The 24,212-nt window shown below is 44.9% G+C and overlaps 1 pseudogene; it reads left to right on the top strand.

Moving 5' to 3' along the window:
* The first annotated feature begins 11,048 nt into the window (after window positions 1-11,048).
* Window positions 11,049-11,358, top strand: LOC136328900 (alpha-ketoglutarate dehydrogenase component 4 pseudogene; annotated as a pseudogene).
* The last annotated feature ends 12,854 nt before the right edge of the window (window positions 11,359-24,212 follow it).

Here is a 24,212-nt window from a genome sequence, read left to right as displayed (position 1 = left end):
AGGCATGGTTCATGTCCTTGATGAGCCCCCAAAATAGTACAGCCCTGACACGTCTTAATCTTCACTTTTGATCCTTGGAGTCCATACATTCATTCAATATCCATCTATTGAACTATCAATGTCCACTGCGCTAGTCCCTTCTGTCAGGCTGCTCACATTCCAGGAACCTCGCGTGTGTGGTGAGTGGTGTGGTACGGAGCAGCCAGTGTGCCTGTATGCTCAGGAAGTAAGCGGGAGTAGGCCTCAGGGTGAGATCGGAGTTTCTGCAGGAGAGAAGAGGGTGCAAGGGGCAAGTACCGCCCACTCAGAAGCACAAATGCTGGAGGCCCGGCTCTCTGATGGTGATCCTCCGCGATGTGGCTGGAAGGATAAGCAGGACCGCATCATGAATGCCTCCTCCACAGGTTTTTGGTTTTTTTTTTCCCCTCCACAGGTTTTAAAAGTAGATCTTGGTGCCTCTGCGGTTTCAGGCAAAGGACATATTCAGATTTGCCTTTTACAAAGTCTAGCCGCCAGCCAGCCAGCCAGCCAGGCGGGAACCTGGGAGGCCAGTTCGGAAAGTCTGGCCAGTGCCGAGAAGAGGGGGCTGTGGCTGCCAGACCTAAGCTGGACTACAAGGTGGTGGAACTCAGCCCTTCAAGGATCCCCACCCCGCCCAAGAAACCGAAGTTGAAAATATCAGAATGAAGACTCGGGTCCGCGGAGACTCCGTTACCAAGACAACAGTCCAGAAAACAGGACTTCCCAGCCCCGGTCATAGCGGAAGCGGGTGAACCAACCCCTCCGTCCTGCCTCAGCCAGGGTTGAGCGAGACACCAGCAACTCACAGACCGACACTGCCGCTTCCCCTCCTCCACAGCCTTTTGTTTACTTAGTGTTTATATTTTGCCGGGGTGGCTCTTTCCAATCAACCAGCGTCTTAGTGGCTCCTTCACCAGCCGGTCAGCATGGAAGCCAATAAGCAGGCAAGAACCGCGGTGGCACCGCCCCTTCACGGCAGCCCCGTGTGCGCGTCACGCGCTCGAGGAGCGTCACTGAGCCTGAGCGGATGCCCTGCCTTCTTCCGACTGGGGCGGGAACCCAGGGACGGGGACTCAGGGGCTGGGCAGGGGGAGGCGGGGCCAGCGCTTCCACCAATTCGCTCTCTCGTGCGTCCTCGGCTGGGGTCAGAACGAGTTCGCCGAGAGGGCCGGGCCACTGGCGGGCAGGGCCATTCGCGGTGGATCCGCGGGCGATCCACTCATCGTGAGTGCCTCGTCCACGGGTTTTAGAGTATTCATTTAGGCTGCATTTGCAAAGGGCTGCGCTTAGTGCTGGACCGGGAGTCCGAGACGGGTATGACCCTGTTCCAACTTATGGGAGTTACAGTCCACCGGACAGGAGAGGAAGGGAACCGGAAAGCAATAATAAGCAGCTGTAATGAATGACTATCAGTGCTAACCCTGGTCAGCGCAGTTGGTTAGAGCGTCCTCTCCAAAGTTGAAGGTCCGATCCTTGGTCAGGGCATATATTTATAAAAGACAAAAATCAGTGAATGCATAGATAAGTGTAACAACAAATCGATATTTCTTCCTCAAATAAATTATTTTTAAAACTTTGAAAAAACAAAAAAATAAGAAAGAATATCAGTGCTAAATAGATAATAAGCACTATGAACTGAGTTAAAATAAATCATTCCCGCTAGAGGTCAGTGAACTAATACGTGGAAGAAGTGGCTTTGAATAGAATCTGGAAGCATGGGTAGAATTGCTGTTAGTTTCCAAGAAAAGGTGGAAGTGTTAACATTTAAAGCAATTAGTTGTATAGATAAACTATTAAATTATGATTTATTAATTTTGGGGCGGTGTATAACAGAGTCGGAGCTCCAAACTACTTGGAGGGGAGGGGAAGAATGCAAGCTTGAGAGGGAAGGGTTTTGCTGGAAGGAAAGGGGGAGGTTAACAAGCCCTGGGTGCATGCAAAGTTCAGCTAAAGTAAAACAGGGTGTCTGTTTTGTGTTAGGCAAAGTGCTAAGTATTCTGGCTAAAAAGAAGACTAAAACACTAAAAGGATTTTTAGCTCTGTGGAGACTTGAATATCTGACCCTGGCTTTCAGGAAGGTCTTGAAGGAGACCATAAAGCAGAAAGTGTAGCTAGTGTATTTGTAGAGCCACAACTAAGTAGTAAAAATGGTATGGGGGAGTGGCAAAGCACCAGGTTAGAAATTTAGACTTAGTCATGCTTTCTAGAAGACCTTGAAAAACTAGAAGTCATGCCAGCCTGGCAATGAAGCACCTGTGAAGGATTGCAAAAGAAAAGTGATATGAACAGATTTTTTAAAAAGATAAATGGACAGACAGGTGGATAGAAATAGAGTAGCTGGAAAGAGGGTAGAGACAGGAACTAGTTCAAAAGTTGAAATTGTAGTTTTTCAATATCAGTAAAACTGAGGAACTTTGAGACACAGAACTTTGTTAATGGTACAGGGTATGAAGAAGGAGGGGGCATTCTCTTAATTATGTGAGAGGCAGGGAGGCAGACTCCCACATGCGCTCCGACCAGGATCCACCAGGCTCGGCAACCGAGCTATTTTAGCGCCTGAGGCAAGGTCATGGAGTCATCCTCAGCACCTGGGACCAACTTGCTTGAACCATTCAAGCCATGGCTGCGGGAGAAGAAGTGGAGGGGTGGGGTGGAGAAAAAGATGGTTGCTTCTCTTGTGTGCCCTGACCAGAAATCAAACCTGGGATTTCTACGTGCTGGGCAGACGCTGAGCCAACTGGCCAGGGCTGAGGGGACAGCTTTTAAAGCTGTTTAGGAAATAAGATTGATACATGCTGCGTGCTGCAGATGTCCAGGATGACTCCCAAGTTTGGGATTTGGGAAAGATATACAGGAGAATAATAAATTCAATTTTGGAGTTCTCAGTAGTCATTGTGTTTAGTGAAAGCACCTTCAGAAGAAATATGTCAAGGCCAGCTTGTAGGAAATTTCTGTGAATGTGAGGCAAAGAAAGGCAGGCAGCATGGTTTACCTGCTCTTTATACTACTTCTGTATTCTAGACTTGGTAGCCCATTAGACAAGCCACTTGGAAGTCTGTTAGGTACCACAAATTCAGCTTGCTCAGAGGTAAACTCCTTTGAGTACATGGGAAAATGCGAAAAAGAAAATACAGCAATAAATGGAGAATCTAGGTGGTTGGGGATATGGGTATTCACTGTACAATCTGTCAACTTTTCTGCATTTTTGAAATTTTTCTTAAATATTAACAAAAAGGAACTCCTCAAACTGTTCCTCCCCTAGTGGATGCCATCTTAATAAATAGATCCACTATCTACTCAGTTGTTTAGGCAAGATACCTGAGAATGTAATTTTTTAATTAATCTCTCTTCCTCTCCTTCCTATTCCAATCACCCATCAAATCTCCTAAATATATCAAGTCCATCAAAAATAGAGTTAAGACGTGATTTGGGGTGGTCAACACACCATACAGTGTACAGATGATGTGTTGTAGAATTGTATAATTTTGTTAACCAGTGTCCCCCCAATAAATTCTATAAAAAGGAAAAATAAATAAATGGAGTTGCTTACACCAAGGTTAAGTTCTAAAGTCAGTGTGGAAGGCAAAAGTTGCATAATCAACATAACCTTTGGAAATCCTTTAAATCATTCATAAAATAAAGTAGCCCTAATTTTGTATGCACAACTCTGTACAAAAAAATGTATGTGCAAGTATGTAGGTATGAGCATGTACTTTATATGGCAAAGTACAGTATGTAATAGGATACACAATACATTAAAAATTTTTAACTAGTGGCCCTGGCCGGTTGGCTCAGTGGTAGAGTGTCGGCCTGGCGTGCAGGAGTCCTGGGTTCGATTCCCGGCCAGGGCACACAGGAGAAGCACCCATCTGCTTCTCCACCCCTCCCCCTCTTCTTCCTCTCTGTCTCTCTCTTCCCCTCCTGCAGCCAAGGCTCCATTGGAACAAAGTTGGCCCGGGCGCTGAGGATGGCTCCATGGCCTCTGCCTCAGGTGCTAGAATGGCTCTGGTCACAACAGAGTGACACCCCAAGTGAGCAGAGCGTCGCCCCCTGGTGGGCATGCTGGGTGGATCCCGGTCTGGCGCATGCGGGAGTCTGACTGCCTCCCCATTTCCAACTTCAGAAAAATACAAAAAAAAAAAATTTAACTAGTACATACAAACAGACAGTGCTGCATATAGTTGAAGAGAATTGTTAAATACATACAAGGCATAAGGACACTGTATTCCTCACCTCTCCACTGTCTCCATCTTTGTCCAAACATACACCAACCCTCAGAATTGTTGAAATGGCTTCTTAACTGGTCTCCTGGCTCCTATTCCTGACCGTGTCCAATCTATTCCCCATGCTCCAGGCAGAATGAGAGGCTCACTGATTTGATCAGGTCACTTCACTGCTTTAAAATTCCTCAGTGATGTACTGTTCCCATTCCTTTAGGACAATGTCTAAAACACCGCCATGTGGCTGCCCAGCTGTGAACCATCTGGCTTCTGTCCAGTGCTCAGACTTCATAACACATACCTCTTCCCACTTGTTCTCCAGGCCCCAGAAGAGCTGGGCTGGTCACCTTTCAGTTCCTCAGGTTCACCACGTTCTTTTATACATTTGCAACTGTGATATGCTACTGTCTCTGGATAGAATCCCCCCCCCCCCCCATTTCTGCTCCAATGGGTAAGCTCTGTTCCTCTGTGGCAGTTATGTCCTTTGATCTGGCAATACTTTGTTCTAGCTGAATTTTAAATGAAAAATAAAGCACTGTGGGCCCTGGCCAGTTGGGTCAGTGGTAGAGCATCCACCCCACATGTGGAAGTCCCAGTTGGATTTCTAGTCAGGGCACACAGGAGAAGTGACCATCTGCTTCTCCTCCCCTCCCCTATCCCCTTCTTTCTCTCTCTCTTCCTCTCCTGCAGCCATGACTCAATTGATTCAAGCTCATCGGCCCCTGTTGCTGAGGCTGGTTCTGTGGAACCTCTGCCTCAGGCACTAAATATAGCTCAATTGGGAGCATTGGCCCCAGACCAGGGTTGGTAGGTGGAGCCTGGTCAGGGCGTATGTGGGAGTCTGTCTCACTGTCTCTCCTCCTCTCACTTAAAAGAATACTAAAATAAAGCATTGTGGAAAATAACACATTTTTAAGTGTGCTAAACATGAATGTATAGTTCAATGGATTATTATTTTTTATTTTTATTTTTTTAAATACCACTTTTTTTTTTTTTTTTTTTTTTTTTTTTTACAGAGGCAGAGATAGACAGGGACAGACAGGAACAGAGAGAGATGAGAAGCATCAATCATTAGTTTCTCGTTGCGCGTTGCGACTTCTTAGTTGTTCATTGATTGCTTTCTCATATGTGCCTTGACTGTGGGCCTTCAGCAGACCAAGTAACCCCTTGCTGGAGCCAGTGAACTTGGGTCCAAGCCCGTGAGCTTTTTGCTCAAACCAGATGAGCCCACGCTCAAGCTGGCGACCTTGGGGTCTCGAACCTGGATCCTTCCTCATGCCAGTCCAATGCTCTATCTACTGCGCCACCGCCTGGTCAGGCTCAGTGGATTATTATAAAATGAAACTCCCTGAAACAATCACCAGGTCAAGAAAAAGACATTGCCAGCACCCCACAAGCTCCCCATAATGCTGCTTCTGGTCACAGACTTCCCTCACCCCTGCAAAGTGACCACTATCCTGCTCCCCTAACATTTATAGTGATCACTTACTTGCTTTTTCTTTGTAGTTTTTTTTATAAATAAAATTTTATTTTAATGGGGTGACATCAATAAATCAGGGTACATACATTCAAAGAAAACATTTCCAGGTTATCTTGTCATTTAGTTCTGTTGCATACCCATCACCCGAAGAGAGATCATCCTCCGCCACCTTCCATACAGTTATCTCTGTACCCCTCTCCCTCCCCCTCTTCCTCCTTCCCTCCCCCCACCCCCCGTAACCACCACACTCCTGTCCATGCCTCTTAGTCTCGCTTTTATGTCCCACCAATGTATGGAATCCTGCAGTTCCTGTTTTTTCTGATTCGCTTATTTCACCCCGCACAATGCTACCAAGACTCCACCATTCCGCTGTAAGTGATCCGATGTCATCATTTCTCCTAGCTGAATAGTATACCATGGTGTATATGTGCCCCATCTTCTTCATCCAGTCCTCTTTTTTTTTTTTACAGTGATTAAAAGCCTTTAAGCAAACTCTTGGCCAATACAGCAAGAATCCATAAAAGAGTAGTGTCCTTAACATGATCACCAAGTCCAAGTTGGCCCCATCACCATGCCAAATCCCTGAAAAATGCAACCCAACCACAGTTCAGTCTGTTAGGAGCTGTCACAGGGAGCAGGAGTCCAGGAAAGTTCCCCACAGGAAAAGTCCGCATGGCACTGGAATTGTTGTCACCATTCTATACTTTGCAGCTCATGTCCAAGTCCCAATGACCGCTGCTTCTAGCTGGTAATGATTCAGGTAGACTGGAAAAAGCCATTTGCAGCATGCGTGGATATGGAGCTTCTGTTCTCCTCTGCCTGGAGAATTGAGACCAGGTTGCTTTTCCCTGGAGCTCTGTGACTGTGGCCTGGTAAAGAGAACCTTGGGATACACTAAGCTGGGTGGCAAAGGTAAATTCATAATACAAGTTGGCAAAAGGAGGAAAGAGAGCTCTAAATTAGGAGTAGGTCCCATTCTTTGTAGTTTTAGCACCTAAAAATGAATCCTAAAAACAGTCATTTAGGTTTTTTTCAGGAAAAGCTTTATTGAGATATAATTCATATAACCATACCATTCACCCATTTAAATTGTACAATTTAGTGGGTTTTTTGGTATATTACATTATTAATTTTTTAAGATTTTATAATATACATGAGATAAAATTTACTATTTTAACTATTTTTAAGTATACATGCATAATGTTAGACAACCATCATAACCATGTGTTTCCAAACTTTTTCATCACCCCAAACAAAAACTCTATAACCATTATGCAAAAACTTCTCATTCTTGGCCCTGACTGGGTAGTTGAGTAGATAGAATCCTCCCAACCAGCTGAAGTTGTGTGTTCGTTCAGTCCCCAGTCAGGGCACATATGAGAAGCAACCAATGAGTGCACAACTAAGTTGAGCAGTGAGTTGATTCTTCTCTCTCTCTCTCTTCCTATCTCAAACCAATGGGGGGGGGGGGGGAAACTCCATATTTCCACCTTCTCCCAGCCCCTGGTAATCTGTATGAATTTACCTATTCTAGGCACTTTGTGTAACTACCTTCGGTATTTGTAGGTACTTCTGTGTCTTGCTTATTTCATTTAGCATAATGTTTTCAGGGTTTATCCATGTTGTAGCATGTATCAGACTTCTTCCCTTTTTTGGCTGAATAGTATTCCATTGTGTGGATGTACCACATTTCTGTATTCACTTATCTGTTGAACTATTGTGAATAAAGCACAATCATTTAATTCTGCCTGTTTTTGAATGTTATAACAATTGAATTAGGCCGAATGTATTTTGTATGTATCTGGCTTTTAAAGCATGCGTTCATATTCTTTGTATACCTGTAGTTCATTTATTTTCATATAGAATTCCATTTCAGAAATATACCTCAATTTACCTAATCTACTGTTGAGGGATATTGTTTTGGTTGTTTTTTCCCCCCCAGTTTTTGGCCGTTTCAAATATAAAAATGGTAATATTGCCTGCATTTCTGAGCAGTATACATCTAGGAATTGAATCACTGGTTATAGAATCTCTTCAACCTAGAAAATGCCAAAGAGATTGTACTAGTTTTTACTCCCACTAGCAGGGGATGAGTCTCCCTTTTCCATCTCCTCACCAACTCTTTATGTTGTGCACCTATTTAGCCTTTCTGGTGAATTTGTGTTGATATTTCAGTGTGGGTTTAATTTGCATTTCTATGATTATAAATGAGGTTGAGCACCTTTTAATGTTCATTGGCCATTTCAACGTCCTCTGTGAGATACCTGCTCAAGTCTCTTGAATATTAGATTTTTCCTATTGACTTGTAATTATTTATTCTAGATATGAACTTTTTGGCATGTAATATGTTGGAAATATCTTACCCACTCTTTGGCTTTCTTGTTCACTCTCTTAATAGTGGCTTTGATGAAAAGATGTTCTTTTTTTTTTTTAAGAGAGGAGGGGAGATAGGCAGACTCCCGCATGGCCCTGACTGGGATCCACCTGGCAACTCCCTCTGGAGCTGACGCTCAGATCAGCCAAGTTATCCTCAGTGCCAGGGCTGACACTTGAACCAATTGAGCCACTGGCTGCAAGAAGGGAAGAGAAAGAGAAGGGGGGGAGGGGAAAAGAAGACGATGATTGCTTCTCATGTGTGCCCTGACTGGAGATTGAACCTGGGATGTCCATATACTGGGACAACACTAAATCCACTGAGCCAACTGGTCAGGGGCAAAAAGATGTTCTTAATTTAATGTAGTTATTATGTTTATTGATTTTACTGGTTAAAAAAATCTTCTACATCCAGGTAATAAAGATTCTCTCCTATTTTATCTTCTTTTTATTATTATTTTTTTTATTTTTCTTTACAAAGACAGAGAGAGAGAGTCAGAGAGAGGGATAGACAGGGACAGACAGAGACGGAGAGAGATGAGAAGCATCAATCATTAGTTTTTCGTTGCGCATTGCAACACTTTAGTTGTTCATTGATTGCTTTCTCATATGTGCCTTGACCACAGGCTTTCAGCAGACCAAGTAACACCTTGCTTGAGCTAGTGACCTTGGGCTCAAGCTGGTGAGCTTTTTTGCTCAAACCAGATGAGTCCGCACTCAAGCTGCCAACCTCGGGGTCTCGAACCTGGGTCTTCCGCATTCCAGTCCGACGCTCTATCCACTGCGCCACCGCCTGGTCAGGCTATTTTAGCTTCTGAAAAGTGTTTTGCCTCACTAAGATTAGTATCCATCTGGAGTTGATTTTTATTTATACTGGGTGGTAAGGATCATGATTCATATTTTATTCCATTTGGAGATTCAGTTATGCCAGCACCATTTGTTGAAAGGACTGTTGGCCCTGGCTGGTGGCTCAATGAATAGAGCATCAGCCAGGTGTATGGACATCCTGTGTTCAATTCCCAGTCCGGGAACACAGGAGAAGCAACCATCTGCTTCTCCACCCTTCCCCTCCCCTTTTCTCCTTCTTTTTCTCCCACAGCCATGGCTTGACTGGTTTGAGTGTGGCCCCAGGTGCTGTGGATAGCTTGGCTGATCTGTTAGTCAGGCTTAGGTGCTAAAAATAACTGGGTACTCGAGTATCTTCCCTAGATGGATCCTGACCGGATATATCTTGGTCAGGGCACATGTGGAAGTGTGCCTCAATACCTCCCCTCCTTTCACCTGAAAAAAAAAAAAGAAGTATCATTTCTCCACTGCTCAGCAGAGGTACATTTGGCATAAATCGAGTGTCCATATTTGCATGGGTTTGTTTCTGGACCCCCTGTTTGACTTTGTTCAACTTTGCACAATACTATATAGTCAGTAGCTTTTATAAAAAAAAATTTGTTATGCCTGACCTGTGGTGGCGCAGTGGATAGAGTGTCGACCTGGAATGCTGAGGTCGCTGGTTCAAAACCCTGGGCTTGCCTGGTCAAGGCACATACGGGAGTTGATGCTTCCTGCTCCTCCCCCCCTTCTCTCTCTCACTCTCTCTCCTCTCTAAAGTGAATAAAAAAACTTTGTTATAACAAATTAACAAATTTTGATATCTATAGAGCAAGTCCTCCCACTTCATTCTTTTTCAGGAGTGTCTTTGATATTGTTTAATGATCAGATACAAACATTAGGAACAGTTTGTACAAATTTTCTAATATAGGTATTAAAAATAGAAAAGTCATCTTGTTACCTTTTCTGAATAGTTACCCCAGTGACTTCCCAGTTTTCTTTTTTGTATTTTTCTGAAGTTGGAAACGGGGAGAGACAGTCAGACAGACTCCCGCATGCGCCCTACCGGGATCCACCCGGCACGCCCACCAGGGGGCAACGCTCTGCCCACCAGGGGGCGATGCTCTGCCCCTCCAGGGCATCGCTCTATTGCGACCAGAGCCACTCTAGCGCCTGGGGCAGTGGCCAAGGAGCCATCCCCAGCGCCCGGGCCATCTTTGCTCCAATGGAGCCTCAGTTGCAGGAGGGGAAGAGAGAGACAGAGAGGAAGGAAAGGGGGAGGGGTGGAGAAGCAGATGGGCGCTTCTCCTGTGTGCCCTGGCCGGGAATTGAACCCAGGACCTCTTCATGCCAGGCCGACGCTCTACCACTGAGCCAACCGGCCAGGGCCAACTTCCCAGTTTAGTAGTTAGCTGTGTTGTCACCAGTCACATGTGAGTGTCTATCACTTTAAATGGGGCTGGTCTAAATTGCAGAGTGCTATAAGTATAAAAAATACCAGATTTTGAAGACTTAGCATTAAAAAAGCAAGCTATGACATTAATAATTTTGTGTTATTACATGTTGATGTGCTGTTTTGTATATATTGAGTTAAATGAAAAATATTATCAAAATCAATTTTGGCCCTGGCCGGTTGGCTCAGCCGTAGAGCATCAGCCTGGCGTGCGGGGGACCCGGGTTCGATTCCCGGCCAGGGCACATAGGAGAAGCGCCCATTTGCTTCTCCACCTCCCCCTCCTTCCTCTCTGTCTCTCTTCCCCTCCTGCAGCCAAGGCTCCATTGGAGCAAAGATGGCCCGGGCGCTGGGGATGGCTCCTTGGCCTCTGCCCCAGGCGCTAGAGTGGCTCTGGTCGCAACAGAGTGACGCCCCGGAGGGGCAGTGCATCGCCCCCTGGTGGGCAGAGCATCGCCCCTGGTGGGCGTGCCGGGTGGATCCTGGTCAGGCGCATGCGGGAGTCTGACTGTCTCTCCCCGTTTCCAGCTTCAGAAAAAGAAAAAAAAAATCAATTTTGCCTGTCTCATCTTACTGTTTTTAAAATGTGGCTACCAGGCCCCGCCCCAGGTGCCCACAACTCCTGCTGTGGCTCCGACTCATGAGCACTCTGGAAGCTGCCCCTTCTTGGGCGGTCATGATGGGCAGCAAGATGGCATCTGCTAGCAGGATCGTTCAGGTAGTCAAGTCACTGACTCCATTAATCAGGTCTCTGACAGAAGAGGCCATCCTAAACCAAATGCATCAGACATTTTTAGATCAACAGGACTACCATCTCACTCTTCTTCAATTTCACAGCATTCTAGGGCAGAAAATTGCCAAATTGGCTGATGTATCCAGGCCCACTGGACATTGCAGAAATAACAAAAACATTACCTCAGAAATACAGAAGGAAACTTATGTCTCAAGAAGAAGTGGAATTTATCCAACAGGGAGGTCCAGAATAATCACTGACACTGTGACTACTGTTTGTTATAAGAGAAAAGAATAGTCTTTACTTCCAAAATGAAAAAAAAATATGGCTACTAAAAAAATTTTAATTATGTACGTGGCTTGCATTTTTTGTAGCTCACATTGTGTTACATTTCTATTAGACGGGTGGTAGGCTGAACAATGTCCTCCATAGATACCCAGATCCTAATATCTGGAAACTGGATGTTACTTTATATGGCAAAAGAGACTTTGCAGGCATGACTAAGGGTATGGACCTTGAGATGGGCAATTATCCTGGATTATCTTGGAAGATCCTAAATGTAATCACAGAGTGAACTATGACAACAAAAGAGAAAGTAGTTGACTACGGAAGCAGAGATTGGAGTGATAGGTGTGGGCAACTACCGGAGCTGGAAAAAATAAGCAAAACATTCTTCCCTGGAGCCTCCAGCAGGCACTAGCCCTGCTAACACCTTCATTTTTCTTCTGTAAGACTCTGGACTTTGATTTCTAGAATTCTGGCCTCCTTCATGACTGTAAGAGAAGAAGGTTGTATTGTTCTAAGACTCTAAAGTTATGGTAATTTGTTACAGCAGCAACGGAAACTAATACAGACAGTGTTAATCAATTTTTTAAATTAGTATTATACACACCATATACTCAATAAAGATTGCTAGGCCTTCACAGCATGTTATGAACTCTATTAAGAAAAACTAGACTTCCACTACCAAAGATGTCAAGGGTAGCACATCATTCTGAGAGAGAGGTCTAATACTAGAGTAAAGTTGTGTTTGAGATTATATTGACCACCTGGGTGTATATTCAGAAGAGAATATACAGGACTCATATACCTCAATAATAAGAAAACAAACAGCCCAATCAAAAAATGGGCAAAAAAAAAATTGAATAGACATCTCACCTAAAAAGATATAAAAATAGTTAATAAGCAAGTGAAAAGATGCTTAATATCATTAGTGGTTAAGGACATGCAAATCAAAACCACAATGAGGTACCATTTTACACTCATTAAAATGGCTGTAATTAGGCCCTGGCTGGTTGGCTCAGTGGTAGAGTGTCGGCCTGGCGTGCAGGAGTCCCAGGTTTGATTCCCAGCCAGGGCACACAGGAGAAGCGCCCATCTGCTTCTCCACCCCTCCACCTCTCCTTCCTCTCTGTCTCTCTCTTCCCCTCCCGCAGCCAAGGCTCCATTGGAGCAAAGTTGGCCCGGGCGCTGAGGATGGCTCTGTGGCCTCTGCCTCAAGCGCTAGAATGGCTCTGGTTGCAACGGAGCAACGCCCCAGATGGGCAGAGCATCGCCCCCTGGTGGGCGTGCCGGGTGGATCCCGGTCAGGCGCATGCAGGAGTCTGTCTCACTGCCTCCCCGTTTCCAACTTCAGAAAAATACAAAAAATAAAAATAAATAAAATGGCTGTAATTAAAAAGACAGAGCCCTGGCTGGTGGCTCAGTGGATAGAGCATTGGCCTAGCATATGGACATCCCAGTTTGATTCCAAGCCAGGGGCTCAAATGGTTCGAGTGTTGGCCTGAAGGCTGAGGATAGCTTGTTGATTCAAGCATCGGCCCCAGATGGGGGTTGCTGTGTCAATCCCAGTTGGGGTGCATATGGGAATCTGTCTCACTATCTCCCCTCCTCTCACTTAGGAAAAAAATGCATATATACATTCATATATATATATATATACATATATATATATGTAAAAGAGACAGACAACAAATGGTAGCATGGCAGCAAGGTTGTGGAAAAACGGGAAGCCTCAGACATTGCTGGTACGTACAGTCTCTTTGGAAAACTGGCAATTTCTCAAAAGTTAAACATACATTTACCATATGACCCAGCAATTTCACTCATTGGTGTCTACCTAAGATAAATGAAAACATATATCACAATATGGATTTGCATACAAATTTTCTTAGCAACATTATTTATAATAACCAAAAGAGAAACCAAATTGGAAACATCCTACATGTCTATCAACTGGAAAATGGATAGAAAAAGATCTGATATGTGTATACACTGGAATTAAATTAAAGGGACAAAATACAGATACATGCTATGGTGTGAATGAACATCAAGAACATTATACTCAGTGAAAGAAGTCAGACTCAAGAGACCTTATATTGTATGATTCTATATAAATGAAATATCCAGAACAAGCAAAACCATAGAGACAGAGAGTAAGATAGTAGTTGCCTAGGGTAGAAGAAGGGGAACAGGATTAAGATTAAATGTACATGACAGATCTTATTAGAACAATGAAAATGTGGCCTTAGCTGGTTGGCTCAGTGGTAGAGAGTTGGCTGAGTGTGTCCAGTTCAATTCCCACTCAGGGCACACAGGAGAAGTGACTATCTGCTTCTCTACCCCGCCCCTCCCTCTTCTCTCTCTCTCTTTCTCCCTCTCTCTGTCTTCTCCTCCTGCAGCCATGGCTCTATTGGTTCAAATGAGTTGGCCCCCTGGCACTGAGGATGGCTCCATGGCCTCTGCTTCAAGCGCTAAAAATAACTCTGTTGTCGAGCAACAGAGCAAAACCCAGATGGGTAGAACATCTCGGGGTAGAGGGCTTGCTGGGTGGATTCTGGTGGGGGGGGCATGTGAGGGAGTCTGTCTCTCTGCCCCCCTACTCTCAATAAAAAAAAACCCAGAAAATGTTTAAAAACTGATTTATGGTGATGATAATGTTTTAAAATTGATTTATGGTGATGGTACACAACTTGGTAAACTTAAATATTGAATTGTACACTTAAATGATAGGATATGCAGAATATGCTTCAATGAAGTTATTTAAAAAACCATTGGTATAGACGATAGACCTATTAAAATATTTAAGACATGTTAAATGCATGACTATGATTCTAAATTATCATTATATTTATATTTCACCAAAATTTGTTTTCTGTTATAAAAACTGCCCCCTTTTCTGCCTATAGAATTTAAGCTTACACTCAAGACAATAAAAGTCTTCCTTAATTTAACATGCCACTAATTTATGATTGTACAGAAAAATCAACAGCCTCATAGAAATGTACTTTTATCTAAGGAGGTGAGATAGAACTTCCTCCTTCTTAAAAATTTGTTTTTGCTTGGACCAGGCTGTGGTGCAGTGGATAGAATGTCAGCCTGGGATGCTGAGGATCCAGGTTCAAAACCCCGAAGTCACCAGATTGAGCATAGGGTCGCTAGCTTGAGCGTGGGATCATAGACTTGACCTCATGGTCGCTGGTTTGAAGCCCAAGGACCCTGACTTGAGCCCAAGGTCACTGGCTTGAACAGGAGTCACTGGCTTGGCTGCAGCCACCTCCCAATCAAGGCACATATGGGAAAGCAATCAACTAAGGTGCCATAACAAGGAGTTGATACTTTTAATCTCTGTCCCTTCCTGTCTATCCCTGTCTGTCCCTGTCTATCCCTCTCTCTAGCCAAAAAATAATAATAATTTAAAAAATAGCCTGACCAGGCAGTGGCACAGTGGATAGAGTGTTGACCTGGGACGCAGAGGACCCAGGTTCAAAACCCCGAGGTCGCCAGCTTGAGTGCGGGCTCAGCCGGCTTGAGTGTGGGTTCACCTGGCTTTAGCGTGTGTTCACCGGCTTGAGCCCAAAGGTCGCTGGCTTGAAGCCCAAGGTCTCTGGCTTGAGTCCAGGGTTGCTGGCTTGAGCAAAGGGGTCACTGGCTCAGCTGAAGCCTCCCAGTTAAGGCACATATGGGAAGCAACCAATGAACTCTAAGGAGCCACAGTGAAGAATTGATGCTTCTCATCTCCCTCCCTTTCTGTCTGTCTGTCCCTCTCTCTGTCTCTCTCAATAGATAGATAGATAGATAGATAGATAGATAGATAGATAGATAGATAGATAGATAGATAGATGATAGATAGTTAGTTTTTATCTACTAAAAACCTAAAAATTTGTTTCTAGGGCTAATAAAATATGCATTTACAAAGTAGTTTATAAACTATTTGGAAGGGAGGTACAAGGACCACTAATAACCTGGTGTAAAACAGGATGCCGTAGCTTCTGTGTACCCAGGGCTGGCCCCTGTCTGTTTCCAGTGTCTGTTTTCTCCACTAGACCTTCTTCTTCCTCTCCTCCTCCACCTCCTTCCTTTTCTTCAAGATATTCTTCACATATCAGTCTCAGGGTTTTTAAAAATCATTTCGTCGGCCCTGGCCGGTTGGCTCAGTGGGTTGGCTCAGTGGTAGAGTGTCGGCCTGGCGTGCAGAAGTCCCGGGTTCGATTCCTGGCCAGGGCACACAGGAGAGGCGCCCATCTGCTTCTCCACCCCTCCACCTCTCCTTCCTCTCTGTCTCTCTCTTCCCCTCCCGCAGCTGAGGCTCCATTGGAGCAAAGATGGCCCGGGCGCTGGGGATGGCTCTGTGGCCTCTGCCTCAGGCACTAGAGTGGCTCTGGTCGCAACATAGCGACGCCCAGGAGGGGCAGAGCATCGCCCCCTGGTGGGCAGAGCCTCGCCCCTGGTGGGCGTGCCGGGTGGATCCCGGTCGGGCGCACTGGAGAGTCTGTCTGACTGTCTCTCCCCGTTTCCAGCTTCAGAAAAATACAAAAAAAAAAAAAAAAAAATCATTTCGTCTACTTCCCTCTTTCTTCTCCTCCTCCTCCTTCTTTTTCTTCTTCTTCCTCTTTCCCCTTGTCCTCCTCCTCCTCCTCCTCTTTCTTCTTCTTCTTCCTCTTTCTCCTCCTCCTCCTCCTTCCTCCTCCTTCTCCTCCTCCTCCTCCTCCTCCTCCTCCTCCTCCTCCTCCTCCTCCTCCTCCTCCTCCTCCTCCTCCTCCTCTTCTTCTTCTTCTTCTTCTTCTTCTTCTTCTTCTTCTTCTTCTTCTTCTTCCTCTTCCTCTTCTTCTATTTTTCAGTTACAATTCACATACAATATTATATTCATTTCAGGTGTACAACCCTGTGATTAGACATTATATAACTTACTAAGAGATCATCCCCACAAATCTTGCACCCACCTGGCACCATACACAGTTATTAGAATATTATTGACTATATTCCCCATGCTTTACATCACCATGACTCTTCTGTAACAACCAATCCACACTTCTCATTCTCTTCACCTTTTCACCCATCCCCTCAACCCCCTCCCATCTGGCAACCATCAAATGGTCTTTATGAGTCTGTTTCTGTTCTGCTTCTTTATTTTTTTTCATTTATTTATAGATATGTATTTGTTACCATTTTATTGTTCATATTTTTTATCTTTTTTTTTTTTCCTTAAAGAAGACCCTTTAACATTCATGTATTACTGTTTTGGTGGTGATGAACTCCTTTAGATTTTCCTTGTCTGGGAAGCTCTTTATCTGATGGCCTTTGATTCTAAACAATAGCTTTGCTGGGTAAAATAATCTTGGTTGTAGGTCTTTGCTTTTTATCACTTTGAATATTCTTGCCAATTCCTCTGGCCTGAAAAGTTTCTATTGAGAAATCAGCTGACAATCTTATGGGAGCTTCTTTTTTTTGGCAGGGGGGTTGGGGGTGGGGGGAGCTCCCTTGTAGGTAACTAACTGCTTTTCTTTTGCTGCTTTTAAGATTCTGTATTTAAACTTTTGCATTTTAATTATAATGTGTCTTGGTGTGGGCCTCTTTGGGTTCATCTTGCTTGGGACTCTATGTACTTTCTGGCATTGGATCTCTATTTCCTTCACCAGGTTAGAGAAGTTTTCTGTTGTTATTTTTTCAAGTAGGTTTTCAATTTCTTGCTCTCTCCTCCTCCCAGCATCCTCATGATGAAAATATTAGTACAAATATTGGTTGGCCTTTGACCTATGCAACTTACAACCATTCAACTTTATGACCACAATCGCTAGCCACGATTGCTCCACGTCTGGCAGTGCAAGCGTTGCCCAGCTGGGCGTACGACAGTGCGGACCAGTTCCCGGCAGCACTATCATTTCTGTGTGCAGCATTTCAACTGTTATCCCAGACTCGGTACAGCAATTTGTGTTTTGTGTCTTGGATATTTTTAATCAGACCCCTCCCAAGATGTCTACCAAGAGGAAATTATCTTTGCAAATATTAAACCAGTTGTACTGGTAATGCAGTGTTTTACTTAAACCTGACAAATGTAAAAATAAGAAACAAAATGGTGTAGAGATGATAAAAATGGCATAAAATGAACAAAGAAAATTATGATATATAACAATAATGAAAGAAAATTATGATAAAATATGACTTAAAGATTTTTATAACATCATTTCACAGTACTGTACATACAGCCTACTCAACTTACGACCAAATCGTGTTACGACCGGTCTGTTGGAACCAATCGTGATCGTAAGTCAAGCACTAGCTGTACTCTTGAAGTTGTCCCAGAGGCTCCTAACAGTATATATATATTTTTTTTTAATTCTTTTTTTTTCTTTTTGCTGTTTTGATTGGGTGTTTTTTGCTTCCTTCTATTCCAAATCACTGATTTGATTCTTTTTTTAAATTTTATTTATTTTGTATTTTCTTTTTTTCTTTTTTTATTAATTTTAATGAGGTAACATTGATAAATCAGGGTACATATATTCAGAGAAAACATCTCTATGTTATTTTGACATTTGATTATGCTGCATTCCCATCATCTAAAGTCCAGTTGTCTTCCGTCACCTTATAACTGGTTTTCTTTGTGCCCCTCCCCTCCCCAACCCCCTCCCTCTCCTCCCCCCCACCCCGTAACCCCCACACTCTTGTCCATGTACTGATTTGATTCTAAGCTTCATCTACTGTATTGTTGATTACCTGTAAATTATTCTTTTGTGTGTATGTGTGTGTGTGTGTGTGTGAGAGAGAGAGAGAGAGAGAGAGAGACAAAGAGAGGGACAGATAAGGACAGACAGACAGGAAGGGAGATAAGAAGCATCAATTCTTCATTAAGGCACCTTAATTGTTGATTACTTTCTCATATGTGCCTTGACCTGGGGGCTACAGCAGAGCGAGTGACCCCTCACTCAAGCCAGTGACCTTGGGCTCAAGCCAGTGACCTTGGACTTCAAGCCAGCGACCTTTAGGCTCAAGCCAGTGACACTGTGCTTAAGCTGGTGATCCTGCACTCAAGCTGGCAACCTTGGGATTTTGAACCTGGCTTTTCTGCATCTCAGTCTGACATTCTATCCACTGTGCCACCACCTGGTCAGGCTAAATTATTCTTCATTTCAATTAGTGTATACTTTTTTTTTTTTGTATTTTTCTGAAGTGAGAAGCAGGGAGGCAGACAGACAGACTCCCATATGTGACTGACCGGGATCCACCTGGCATGCCCACCAGGGGGCAATGCTCCATTGCAACTGGAGCCATTCTAGTGCCTGAGGCAGAGGCCATGGAGCCATCCTCAGCGCCCAGGCCAACTTTGCTCCAATGGAACATTGGCTGAGGGAGGGGAAGAGAAGACAGAGAGAAAATAGAGGGGGAAAGGTGGAGAAGCAAATGGGCACTTCTCCTGTGTGCCCTGGCTGAGAATTGAACCTGGGACTTCCACATGCTGGGCTGACGCTCTGCCACTGAGCTAGCCAGCTAAGGCTAGTGTATCCTTCATTTTTGACTGGTTCTTTTTTATGATTTCCATATCCTTTTTTACAGTTTTTATGCCTTTTGTTTTATGCTGTTGAAGTTCTCTCTGAGTTCAACTTTTCTTCCCCTAAACTCATTGAACATCCTTATAAGCAGTGTTTTGAACTCTGCATCTAGTAGATTTCTTGTCTTCATTTTTGTTTAGTTCTTTTTCTGGAGTTTTGTTCTGTTCTCTCATTTTAGACATGTTTCTTTGTCCCCTCATTTTGGCAATCTCCCTGTGTTTGTTTCTATGTATTAGTTAGAACTTCTACATTTTTCAGGCTTGGTAGAGTGGCCTAATGTAATAGTTGTCCTGTAAGGTCTAGTGGCACAGCCTCCTCGATCACCCAAGCTGAGCACTCAAGTGTGGGCTGTGAACACTCTTTTATTGTAGTTGAGCCTTGACTGCTGTTGGACAATCAATGGGAGGGATTTACCCCCAAGCCAATCAGTTGCAAGGACTGGTGGCAACCACTGACCATCATGGAGGATCAGCTGTGCAGGGGTCCACCCCATAGAGCAAAACTTACTTAGCCTGACCTGTGGTTGGCGCAGTGGATAAAGCGTCGACCTGGAAATGCTGAGGTCGCTGGTACAAAACCCTGGGCTTGCCTGGTCAAGGCACATATGGGAGTTGATGCTTCCAGCTCCTCCCCCCTTCTCTCTCTCTGTCTCTCCTCTCTCTCTGTCTCTCCCTCTCCTCTCTAAAATGAATAAATAAAAAATAAAAAAGTATTAAAAAAAAAAGTAACTACTTATGAGTGATGCTTCTCACTCTCCTCCCCCCCCCCGCCTTCCCCTCACTCTCTCTCTCTCTCTCACTCCACTCTCTAAAATAAATAAATAAAATATTAAAAAAAAAAAAAAAAAAAAACTTACTTAGTGGGGCTCTGGTGCCCCTTAAGTGGAAGCAGTTGAGTGGTACTTTGGTGTGGTCTGAAACACCACACGGGGTGCCCTGGCTTTGAGGCCTTCCCGGAGGTGTAGGCCAGGGTCAACCACCACCTTTTTCTGCACAGGGCCACTGTCTTAAGCTAAAAAGTGATCTGCAGATGGCTGCTACCTATGTTGGGCTTGGTGGTGCCCAAGAGAGGCCAAGCTCCAAACCACAACTGGCTGCTTCTAGTGAAGGCCTGGGGAAACTTAGCAAGAAGTACAGGGCACACTGAAGCCAGATGCTGTTTTGAGAGATTTTAGAAAAGTCTGAAGCCTGAGCCAAGACAGACCATTTGTATGGAAAAGCCACTGGAGACAGCTTGGGTAGGCAGGCCCAGGGAGGAGCCTCAGGGCATCACCAGAGTGGGGAAAACAATGATAGCCAGGTTGATGGAGACTCAGATATGGTGTCCACCTAACAGCTCTGTTGGAGGAGGGTTCATCAAAGGAAGTCCAGCATTGGCCAACACTTTCATCTGGGAGCAAGCTGCCCCACAGCTCTCATCCTGTCAGACAATTCAGTTCCTCCTCATATGTCCCTGGTGCCTTTTAAGCTACTATCCCAGTTCTGGAAGTCAGAGGGGCCAAGTAAGGACATAGGCCCTTTAAGAACTGCCTGGGACTCCGGCAGCCCTCTGTCTCTCTCAGCCTCAATTCTGTTGTGGGGTTTTTTTGTAGTGTTTTTTTTTTTTAAGTGAAAGGAGGAGAGATAGTGATACAGACTTCTGCATGTACCCCAAAAGGGATCCACCCAGCAACCCCTGTCTGGGGCCAATACTTGAATCAACCAAGCTATCCTCAGCGCCCAGGACCAATGCTCAAACCATTGAGCCACTGACTGCCTGAGGGAGAGGAGGGAAAGAAGAGGAAGGGGGAGGGTAATAGAAGCAGATGGTCACTTCTTCTGTGTGCCTTGACCAGGAATCAAAACTGGGATGTTCATATGCCAAGCCAACACTCTATCCACTGAGCCAGTCAACCAGGGCCTCCTTTGGTTTTTACAGCTAGAAGTTATGGGAACTTCTCTTCCCAGCAATGGAAGCCTGGGTTTGGAGGCTTGATGTTGGACTGGGACCCTTTATTCCTCAGGGTGGACCTTCACAGCCAAGAGATCCCTTCCAATTTTCATCCACCACATGTGGGTGTGGGACCAGCCCATATGATGTCTCTGCCTCTCCTATAAGACTAGATGTGGCTTCTTCTTTAAATCCCTCATTATAGGACTTTCATTCAGCTAGATTTCAGGTGGTTCTGAGTGATGGTTGTTCTGTAGTTTACTTGTAATTTTGATGTGGTTGCAGGAGAATGTGAGAGCTGCCTTATCTGCACAGCCAACTTGACCAGAAGACCTTGTTTTGTTGTAAAGTACCCATACCTCAATTCTGTGGGTTTACATAGAGACACCAAGTCCACATGAATTTTGAAGAGTTTTATTAAAGGAGATTTATTAAATATGCCGGCGGCATATACTTTACATGGGGCATTCTGGAAGCCCAAATCATGTGCCCCAAAAATATTTCAGGGGCTGCCTGACTTGTGGTGGCACAGTGGATAAAGCCTCGACCTGGAATGCTGAGGTCGCCGGTTCGAAACCCTGGGCTTGCCCAGTCAAGGCACATATGGGAGTTGATGCTTCCTGCTCCTCCCCTTCCTCTCTCTCCCTCCTTCTCTAAAAAAATGAATAAATAAAATCTTTAAAAAAAAAAAAGAGGTTAAAAAAATATATATTTCAGGGGCTGCTTATATACTCTTGATCACACATGGGCAGGGGAGAGCATGACATCATGGCACAAGCTGACAACATTTGCTTAGGGGATATACAGAAACATTAAGACTTTCAAGGTAACACAATCAAAGATGTTTACAAATCTTTTAGGGTTCATCTTCCTCATTAGCCTAGGGATATGTTACTCTCAGGATTCCAGGAAGGGGGAGGAACTACAATCAATGCAAGGTGGTATGTAAATTCTGTCTACTATTGAAAGAGAAGAGGTTTCTTGGTTAACCTTTATTTTTTCTATTTTTTTTTCTTTTTGTATTTTTCTGAAGCTGGAAACGGGGAGAGACAGTCAGACAGACTCCCGCATGCGCCAGACCAGGATCCACCCGGCACGCCCACTAGGGGCTACGCTCTGCCCACCAGGGGGCGATGCTCTGCCCCTCCGGGGTGTCGCTCTGCCCCAACCAGAGCCACTCTAGCGCCTGGGGCAGAGGCCAAGGAGCCATCCCCAGCGCCCGGGCCATCTTTGCTCCAATGGAGCCTCGGCTGCGGGAGGGGAAGAGAGAGATAGAGAGGAAGGAGAGGGGTAGGGGTGGAGAAGCAGATGGGCGCTTCTCCTATGTGCCCTGGCCGGGAATCAAACCTGGGTCCCCCGCACGCCAGGCCAACACTCTACCGCTGAGCAAATCGGCCAGGGCCTTATTTTAGATTTAAAACTAAATGAGCCTTTGTTCTTTTTTTTTTTTTTTTTCAGAGACAGAGAGAGAGTCAGATAGGGACAGACAGATAGGAATGGAGAGAGATGAGAAGCATCAATCATTAGTTTTTTGTTGTGACACCTTAGTTTTTCATTGATTGCTTTCTCATATGTGCCTTGACCGTGGCGCTACAGCAGACTGAGCAACCCTTTGCTCAAGCCAGTGACCTTGAGTCCAAGCTGGTGAGTTTTTGCTCAAACCAGATGAGCCCACGCTCAAGCTAGCGACCTTGGGTCTCGAACCTGGATCCTCCGCATCCCAGTCCGACGCTCTATCCACTGCATCACCGCCTGGTCAGGCCCCATTGTTCTTGCAAGCCAGAAACTTCTACATTCTTCTCCCTCCCCTCCCTAAAGGAAGGTTGGGACAGGAAAACCTGACAGAAAAGTGTGACCTTTCCTCCTAGAATATCAATATTAATTTTTTAGCTTTCTGGTACCTTACAACAGTTTGTTTGTTTGTGTTTAATTAACTCTCTCTTTTGCTTTTGCTTCCTTTTTACATTGTTGGGCAGATAAAATATATTATGGTCACTTTGTTAAAGATGGCACTGCCCATGTGGAAGCCCCTCGCCCAGGTGATGGTATTGGTTGCCCTTCTCGCTTGGGATGGGTGTGATTATATTAATGTGTGTTGAGGGCGGGCTGTGGGCAAGCAGGATCTTTGTATCCTGGGGCTTGGTTTTAGGACTAAGCCTTTCCCACCCTTTTTGATGTGGGGTCCCATCATGCCTCAGATAAGTGACTTTGTATTAGAGACTTTCCTATTTGTATATTGGATTAAAGGTTTGGATTTCTACACTATAAAGAGGGGCAGACTGGGAGCTTGCTCTCTCGGTTCCTGAGATTAGCATTAGAGAGGAGAGCAGAGAAAGGCCATGTGGAGGAGGCCAGGAGAAGCAGCTAAGATGGTGGAGTGCTGAGTAAGAAGCCAGTTTGTGCAGAGTTTGGGCAGAGAGGAGATGGGGAACAGAGGTGAATAAGACTGGGGAGGTTAGAAACCTTTGATTCTAGGAAACTCGAATAAGTCAGTAGCTTTGTGAGCACTGACTGAATGAGTGGGTTTGGGAGCCCAGTGTGTGTTTTTACTTGCCCACCGGGTGCAAGCTAGGTGTTGGGCAGATAAAATGTATTATGCTCACTTTGTTAAAGATGACGCTGCCCACGTGGAGGCCGTTGCCCAGGTGATATTAATGTGTGTTGGGGGCAGGCAGGATCATTGTAGCCTGAGGCTTGGTTTTGGGATTAAGCCTTTCCCACCCTTTTTGATGTGGGGCGGTACAATCCAATCATGCCTCAGAGAAGTGACTTTGTATTAGAGACTTCCCTATTTTGTATATTGGATTAAGGGTTTGGATTTCTACACTATAAAATGGGGGCAGAACGAGAGCTTGCGCTCTTGGTTCCTGGGATGATTAGCATGAGAGAGCAGAGGGAGCAGAGCAGAGAGCAGAAAGAGGCCATGTGGCCAGGAGACGGAGCCAAGATGGCGGAGTGCTGAGTGAGATGCCAGTTTGTGCAGAGTTTGTATCTGGGATAAGGAAGGAGATGAGCAACTGAGGAGAATGAGGCTGGTGAGCTAGAAACCTTTGATTCTAGGAAACTCGGATAAGTCAGTGGCTTTGTGAGCACTGAATGTGAGTGGGTTTTGGAGCCCAGTGTGTGTTTTTTACTTGCCCGCTGGGTGCAAGCTATAATTAAAGACTATGGCCCACCAGTTTTTGGCTCCATTGTTTCTTTACCGACTGTCCGAATCCAATGAGAACCTGCATGGGCCGGGCTGCTGTGTTGGCAGCCCTGGCTACTGGCTTTACACTAGGATTAAAGATGATGACTGTAAGGACAGGAGCCATGGCTGTCACTATCAAAGCAGCCGCCTGGCCCATGCAGG

Source organism: Saccopteryx bilineata, chromosome 3 (assembly GCF_036850765.1).
Source record: "Saccopteryx bilineata isolate mSacBil1 chromosome 3, mSacBil1_pri_phased_curated, whole genome shotgun sequence".
In the NCBI taxonomy this organism is placed as follows: domain Eukaryota; kingdom Metazoa; phylum Chordata; class Mammalia; order Chiroptera; family Emballonuridae; genus Saccopteryx; species Saccopteryx bilineata.
The sequence above is the reverse complement of the archived record's forward strand: the minus strand, read 5'-3'. Positions and strand labels throughout refer to the sequence as shown.